At 39.4% G+C, this 6988-nt stretch overlaps 1 pseudogene; it reads left to right on the forward strand.

Moving 5' to 3' along the window:
- The first annotated feature begins 270 nt into the window (after positions 1 to 270).
- Positions 271 to 6503, forward strand: LOC111146245 (annotated as a pseudogene).
- Positions 6504 to 6988: the final 485 nt, after the last annotated feature.

The raw sequence follows: 6988 nt of genomic DNA on the forward strand, positions 1-6988 counted from the left end.
ATTAATACTATTGGTAAGATCACTATGGGACATACAAACTTAATATATTTGAGAAAAATGAGGGCACTTATCAAGGATACTAAAAGCATCAAATCTTTAGCCACAGTGGTACATTTAGATAGTTAATTATGTTTTCAACTGTGAAAACAATCCTACAAAATCAAAAAGCATATATGAAATGTTGTTAAGATAGCATCAAAGATTGTGACCAAAAGACAAGGTATAGGAAGACACAGTCAAGACCAGAGGTCAAACTCGGGGTCGGACAAAATGGCCGGGCAGCCCTGTAGGATTTATCAAGGAAACCCAGCGGCTGCTGGCAGAACCTGTTTCTGGCATTAAAGCAGAACCAGATGAGAGAAATGCCCATATTTTCATGTGGTCATTGTTGGCTCCCAGGACCCTTAAGGGCAAGACTTTTTTTTTTAAGATTTTATTTATTTATGAGAGAGAGAGAGAGAGAGACAGAGATAGCGAGAGAGCACACACAGGGAGGAGAGAGAGAAACAGGCTCCCGGGCTCAATCCCAGGACCTGGGATCATGACCTAAGCCAAAGGCAGATGCTCAATGAACTGAGCCACCAGGCACACTGAGGGAAGGACTTTTAAACTTGAACTATTCCTTCCAGAAGAATACCCAATGGCAGCCCCTAAAGCACATTTCATGACCAAAATTTGTCATCCTAATGTGGACAATTTGAGAAAAGTATGTTTACATTTGTTAAAAGATAAGTGGTCCCCAGCACTGCGAATCTGCTCAGTTCTGCTACTGTTCCAGGCTTTGTGAAGTCCTCCTAGTCCAGATAATGCATTAGCAAATGGTGGAGTGGAGCAGTGGAAGACCAACGAAGCCCAAGCCATAGAAACATCTAGAGCATGGACTAAGCTATGTGCCATGAGTAATATTCAAAATCGATCTGATCATCAAGTGTGCATCACTTCTCCTCCTCTGCCAAGACGTCTTCCTTTTTTGTTCGCAATAAGTGGACACAGTCTTAGAAACATTACAGAAAAAAAGCCCAGACAACTTCAGTCCTTTGGTTACTAAATACACATTGGCAAATCTAGATCTTGTCCTGATTCACTGTTGTAAAGCATGATCAGAGGCTAGAAGTACCATTGGGATTGCTGCGAAACATTTAAAAGCAGTGGCCCCTCTCTGCTTTTATTCCCCCCCCCATTATGGTTTAAGTACAAAGAACTATGAATGAAGGTGGTTGTCAGGGTTAGCTGCGGGGTTGTGGGTATTTTCCTTTTTTTTTTTTTTTTTTTTTTTTTGAGGGGAAGAGGTAGTTTTATTTTAATTTTATGGGCTCCTTTCCCCCTTTTAATAGCAATCTAATAGCATTTGGTTAAAAGCAGCTAACAAGTTATTTATACTATGCTCCCTAGCCAAATCTAACTTTATTTAGACACTATAGATGGACAAGCTTGATGAACCAAAATGGGAACGTTAAGCAAATATCACAGCCCTCACTAATAACATTGTGACTTTGCTGTCAAGTGTAGAATCCTTCCTTCAAGAAAAAGCTTATGACCACTTTGTGTGGCTTATCTGGAAATTTCTGTAAATCTTGTGTTCTAGTAAAAAATATTTTTTTGTTATTCAAAAAGAAGATAAGGTATAATATACAATGGGAAATGGACACACTCTTCAATTAACAGTATTAGAAAAATGGAAAAAAATGTGCACAGCCACATGCAAAAGAATGAAACTGGACCTTTCCCCTACACTATACACAAAAGTTAACTCAAAATGGATTAAAGACTTGAACATTATACCTGAAATCAATAAAGTTTGTACAAGAAAACATGGCCAGTAAGCTCCTCAACATTGGCAACAATTTTCTTAATCTGACACCAAAAGCAAAAGCAACAAAAGCAAAACTAAGCAAGAAGGACTACATCAAATTGCAAAGTTTTGCACAGCTAAGAAATATCAACAAAATGAAAAGGCAACTACTGAATGGGAGAAAATATTCACAAATCATATGTGTAAGTTAATATCCAAAATACATAAAGAATTCCTACAACTCAATGGCAAGAAAAAAAAAGAATTCAATTTAAAAAATGGGCCTAGGAGAGATGTCCATCGAGAGATGAATGGATATGTGTGTGTGTTTGTCTGCATGTGTGTGTCTACATGTGTGTATACATGTGTATACACAACATGTGTATACACAACATGTAGACACACACAGACAGACACACACACACAATGGAATATTACTCAGCGATCAGAAAGGATGAATACTTACCATTTACATCGACATGGATAGAACTGGAGGGTATTATACTGAGCGAAATAAGTCAATCAGAGAAAGACAGCTACCAAATGGTTTTACTCATATGTGGAATATGAGAAACAGTGCAGAAGATCATAGGGGAAGGAGGAAAAACTGAATGAGAAGACATCAGAGAGGGAGAAAAACCATGAGAGACTCTTAACTATGGAAACAAACTGAGGGTTGCTGGACGGGAGGTGGGTGGGGGGATGGGGATTAAGGAGGGCATGTGATGTGATGAGCACTGGGTGTTATACACAACTTATGAATTACTGAACTCTACATCTGAAACTAATGATGTACTCTATGTTGGCTAACTGAATTCAAATTTAAAAATAGGCATAGACTCTAAGTAGACATTTTCCTAAAGAAGACATATACTTGGCCAACAGGTACATGAAAAGGTGCTCAGCATCACTCATCATCAGGGAAATGCACATCAAAACACAATGAGGTATCACCTCACACCTGTTAAAACAGCTATTGTTAAAAAAAAAAAAAAGAAAGAAAGAAAGAAAAAGAAAAACAAGAAATAACAAGCATTAGTGAGGAATGTGGAGCAAAGGGAAGCCTGTGCACTACTGGTGGGAATGTAAATCAGTGCAGCCACTGTGGGAAACAATATGGAGCTCCCCAACAAATTAAAAATAGAACAACCGTATGATCCAGCAACTCCACTACTGGCTATTCAACCAAAGAAAACAAAAACACTAACTCAAAAAGCTACATGCATCCCCATGTTCCCTGCAGCATTACTTCAAGAGCCAAGATATGCAAACAACCCAAGTATCCATCAATGCATGAATAAAGAAACTGTGCCACGTCTATAGATCGATAGATACAGATACATAATGGAATATTATTCAGCCATTAAAAAAGAGTGAAATCTTCTCATTTGTGACAACATGAATGGACCTTGAGAGCATTAAGCCATGTGAAGTAAGTCAGACAGAGGTACTTTATAATCTCACTTTACATGAAATATATTATTTTTAAAAACATAGATACAGAGAACACATTGGTGGTTGCCAGAGGCAGGGGTTACAGGGTGGGCAAAATAGGTGAAGGTCAAGAGGTACAAACTTCATGGGGAATGTACAGCACAGCGACTATAGTTAATAACAGTGTATTTGAAAGGTGTTAGAACAGTAAATCTTAAAAGTTATTACAAGAAAATAATTTGCATGTATGGTGATGGATGTTAACTAGACTTACCGTGGGGAGCATCTGCAATATATATAAATATTGAACCAAAATAAAATAGAAGACAAGGAATTACTTAAGACTTTTATTTAGGCTGTTGGATTTACAGTCCTCACCTTATATAGCTCTGTTTTGGGGGTGTTGAACTCTCACATACACTTTCAGGAATGTGGATACGTACAAAGGTGCTACCTGCAACCTAGCGTCTTCCACAGCTGTGGCCAGTCACATCCTGCACAGTGGAACGCTCCAAGCAAATAGTCAAGCCCACACAGACCCAGGAGGAGGCTCGCCAGGAAGCACCAAAACCAAGCATGGTAGAATTAGAACTTGCAGCGTGGGCGGGGGGGAGGGGGTGGCGTGCGGTGGCCACAGGTGAAAGTGGAACCCAAGACACAAACTCGGGAAGCCTTGAGGGTGAGAAGGAGAGTTAGAAGGAGAGTTAGAAGGCCACGCATGCCAGACTGGCTGTGGGGACTAAGCACCGGGCGGAAGAAGGAAAGCTCCTCACAGAAACTCTGAGCAAACCTCAGTGAGCACCACAAGAGACTCTACTTGTTTGGAAGGATAGTAATTAGCCAGTACCTGATAATCAAAATAGGTTGCTCCAGAGACGCCTTCTTTGACAGAAAAGTGAAATTTGAGCTATGATCTGGACTGTCGGGTCAGGAAATACATAGTCAAGAAAACACAAATGTTCTTTCCGAGCTAATTCTAGAGTAACACTGTCCAAGAAATACTATGTAAGCCACATGCACAGTTCTAAAATTTTCTAGTAGCCACATTTAAAAGTAAATAGAAACAGAGGATATTAATTTTAATAGTATTTTAACTCAGTATATCCACAGTATCATCTTTTCAAAATGTAATCAATATAAATATTATTAGTAAGATGTTTCACATTACATTGACCATACTAAGTCTTCAAAATCTGACATTTTTTTAAAGATTTTTTTATTTATTTGACAGAAAGAGACCACAAGTAGGCAGAGAGGCAGGCAGAGAGAGAAAGGAGGAAGCAGGCTCCTTGCCGAGCAGAGAGCCCAATGTGGGGCTCGATCCCAGGACCCTGAGATCGTGACCTGAGCCAAAGGCAGAGGCTTAACCCACTGAGCCACCCACGCACCCTGACATATTTTTTAATACATACAGCACATCTCAATATGACTGCTACATTTTCATTGGAAATACTTATCTGTATTTACACCATAAAATTTACAGCTGGATAAATAGATTCACATACCCAAACTGTTTCAAATATACTTACAAGTTTTCGGGTAACTAAAATTGGGTTTTGGGTTCTAAACCTAAATGTATTAAACAAACTTTAAAGCTCAGTTCCTCAGTAATAGCAGCCACATGTGCCTAGCGGCTCCCATAAGGAACAGCACAATTCTAGACAACCGAACTGCATGTCTGGCTATTTTCATCTCAAAACCACCACTGAATGTCTACACAGGAATAGATCATAACATAACAAAAATCATAATGCTTTGCTTTTGAAGAATGCTTTGAGATTTATAAGATCCTATATAAACCCAATGGAATAGGATGGATGGTCTATGGGCTTTGACAGAAAAAACATTCCAGCTGTGACACCTCCTATTAGATCCTTCACAAGAGTCTGGCCCAGCCTCAGCTCCATGTACATAGAAGGGGACTGATATAGTATGTCCCATCCAACTCACAGAGTTGACCTGAAGATCAAAGATGAAGATGAATGGAAAAATGACTGAAAGTTAGAGAGATATTAGTTGTCATTATTACAGTAACTATATGAGGTAAGTATCCGCCTTGTTTTTATAAAAAAGAAACACAGTCTCAGGAATGTAATTAAGTAACCCAAAGTCATACAGCCAGGATATTGCTGAGGAAGGACCCCAAAATTACATCTTCTAGCTCTAAATCAAATACTTTTTCCACCATCAAGACCACAGACGGCTTATATACAATCTCAACATTTAGTTCCAATCTGAGAATATTTAGAGGTTAAGTAAAGAAATCTGAATCAAGAAATGAAGATTCCATATAGCTAAAGATAGCAAGAAAAGCCTAACATGTTCTAAAAAGAAATATGGACCATGACAGGAATGACCAGTTTCATCACACCAAGTTTTAAAGACTGGTTTACTGAATTATTTCTTGAGACTCTCAGAAAAATGCCAGAGATTTCTCAAGCATTTTCAAATATAGGTGGCTCTCTGTCCCTTAAAGAAACATTAACAGCTCCTCAGAAAGACGAGTCATTTCTTGAAAAGATACAGAACCTTTCGGGATAGACCAGAATCAAAAAACACTTCTAAGCCTAGCAACACTTTCAAAGACAACTACTGTTTGAAACCTGAGGTTTAAGTAGTAAAAGGACTGCTTCTCTTAACAATGTGAGAATCTCCTTGCTTTAGTTTACTGCATTTATTTATTTTAAAGTCAAAGGTGATGCTTTATGGGTAAATCTTTCTGTGAAAGTAGAGAATTGTCCAGTTACCAACAAGGTGACTATCTTCTAGAGGCCAGACATTGTATAGGGTCCTGGCAGCGGAGGAAGCAACACATGATAAATAATAAACCCCAGTCCCTCCTCCCACAATCCCCAATCTCAGCTGATGTCTGGATTTTAATTCATGCGGAAAGTGAAACACCAGGAGACAACCACCCAACGCTCCCACCACAAAATCTACCATCTTTCCTACAGCTAAACCCATACACACTGCCTTCCTTCCAGTTGCCGAGGATGAAGTCAGAAATAGCAAAGGCAAGACCTCTACCTTAACTCTGCTTTCCAAATCTCATACAAGTGCATCTGATGGCTGGAAGCTGAATTACATCCAGAATTCTAACGACAAGGGAGCCCAGGATCATTTTCTCTCCTATCCCATAGACAATAGAGCAGCAAATTCTGATGATTCCACCTTCAAAACAGATTCTGAATCCAACTATTGCTCACCTCTTCCACCTACAGATATCCCCCTAGTCCAAACCACCATCATCTCCACCCAGACAGCAAGAGCCTCGTAACTGGATCCTGATTCCAATGACACTCCCCTGCAATCTGTTCTCTAAACAGCAGCCAGCATGATTTTAAAAACTAAATCAGATCATTCCATGCCTCTGCCCTCAACTCTCCAATGGCTTTCCAGAGCCTCTGACACAGCAGAAGAAAGAAAGAAAGAAATAGCCATGCTTTCTAGGAGAAATCCAGGAGCAGGAAAAGCATGACATCTACCCTCACTCTTGCCTTCTAAATCTTAGGTAAGTGCAAGTGATTAGTGGAAACTAAATTACATCTAGAACCCAAACCAAGGCAAGCTGGGATAAATGTAGCCTCTTACTATAGGAAGGCCCTGGAAAAAGAGGTTGGAATATATATTAAGGCCAATCTACCATGTTCCCACAATGTTCATTGCAGCAGCATTTACATGAGCAATTGATAAACAGAAAGCAGACTAAACGTCCAGAAGTAAAAGGCTGGTAAAATAAAGTGGACTATACCCAGGTAATAA

The sequence above is a fragment of the Enhydra lutris genome, unplaced genomic scaffold (genome assembly GCF_002288905.1).
Source record: "Enhydra lutris kenyoni isolate GAN:26980312 unplaced genomic scaffold, ASM228890v2 scaffoldscaffold13, whole genome shotgun sequence".
In the NCBI taxonomy this organism is placed as follows: domain Eukaryota; kingdom Metazoa; phylum Chordata; class Mammalia; order Carnivora; family Mustelidae; genus Enhydra; species Enhydra lutris.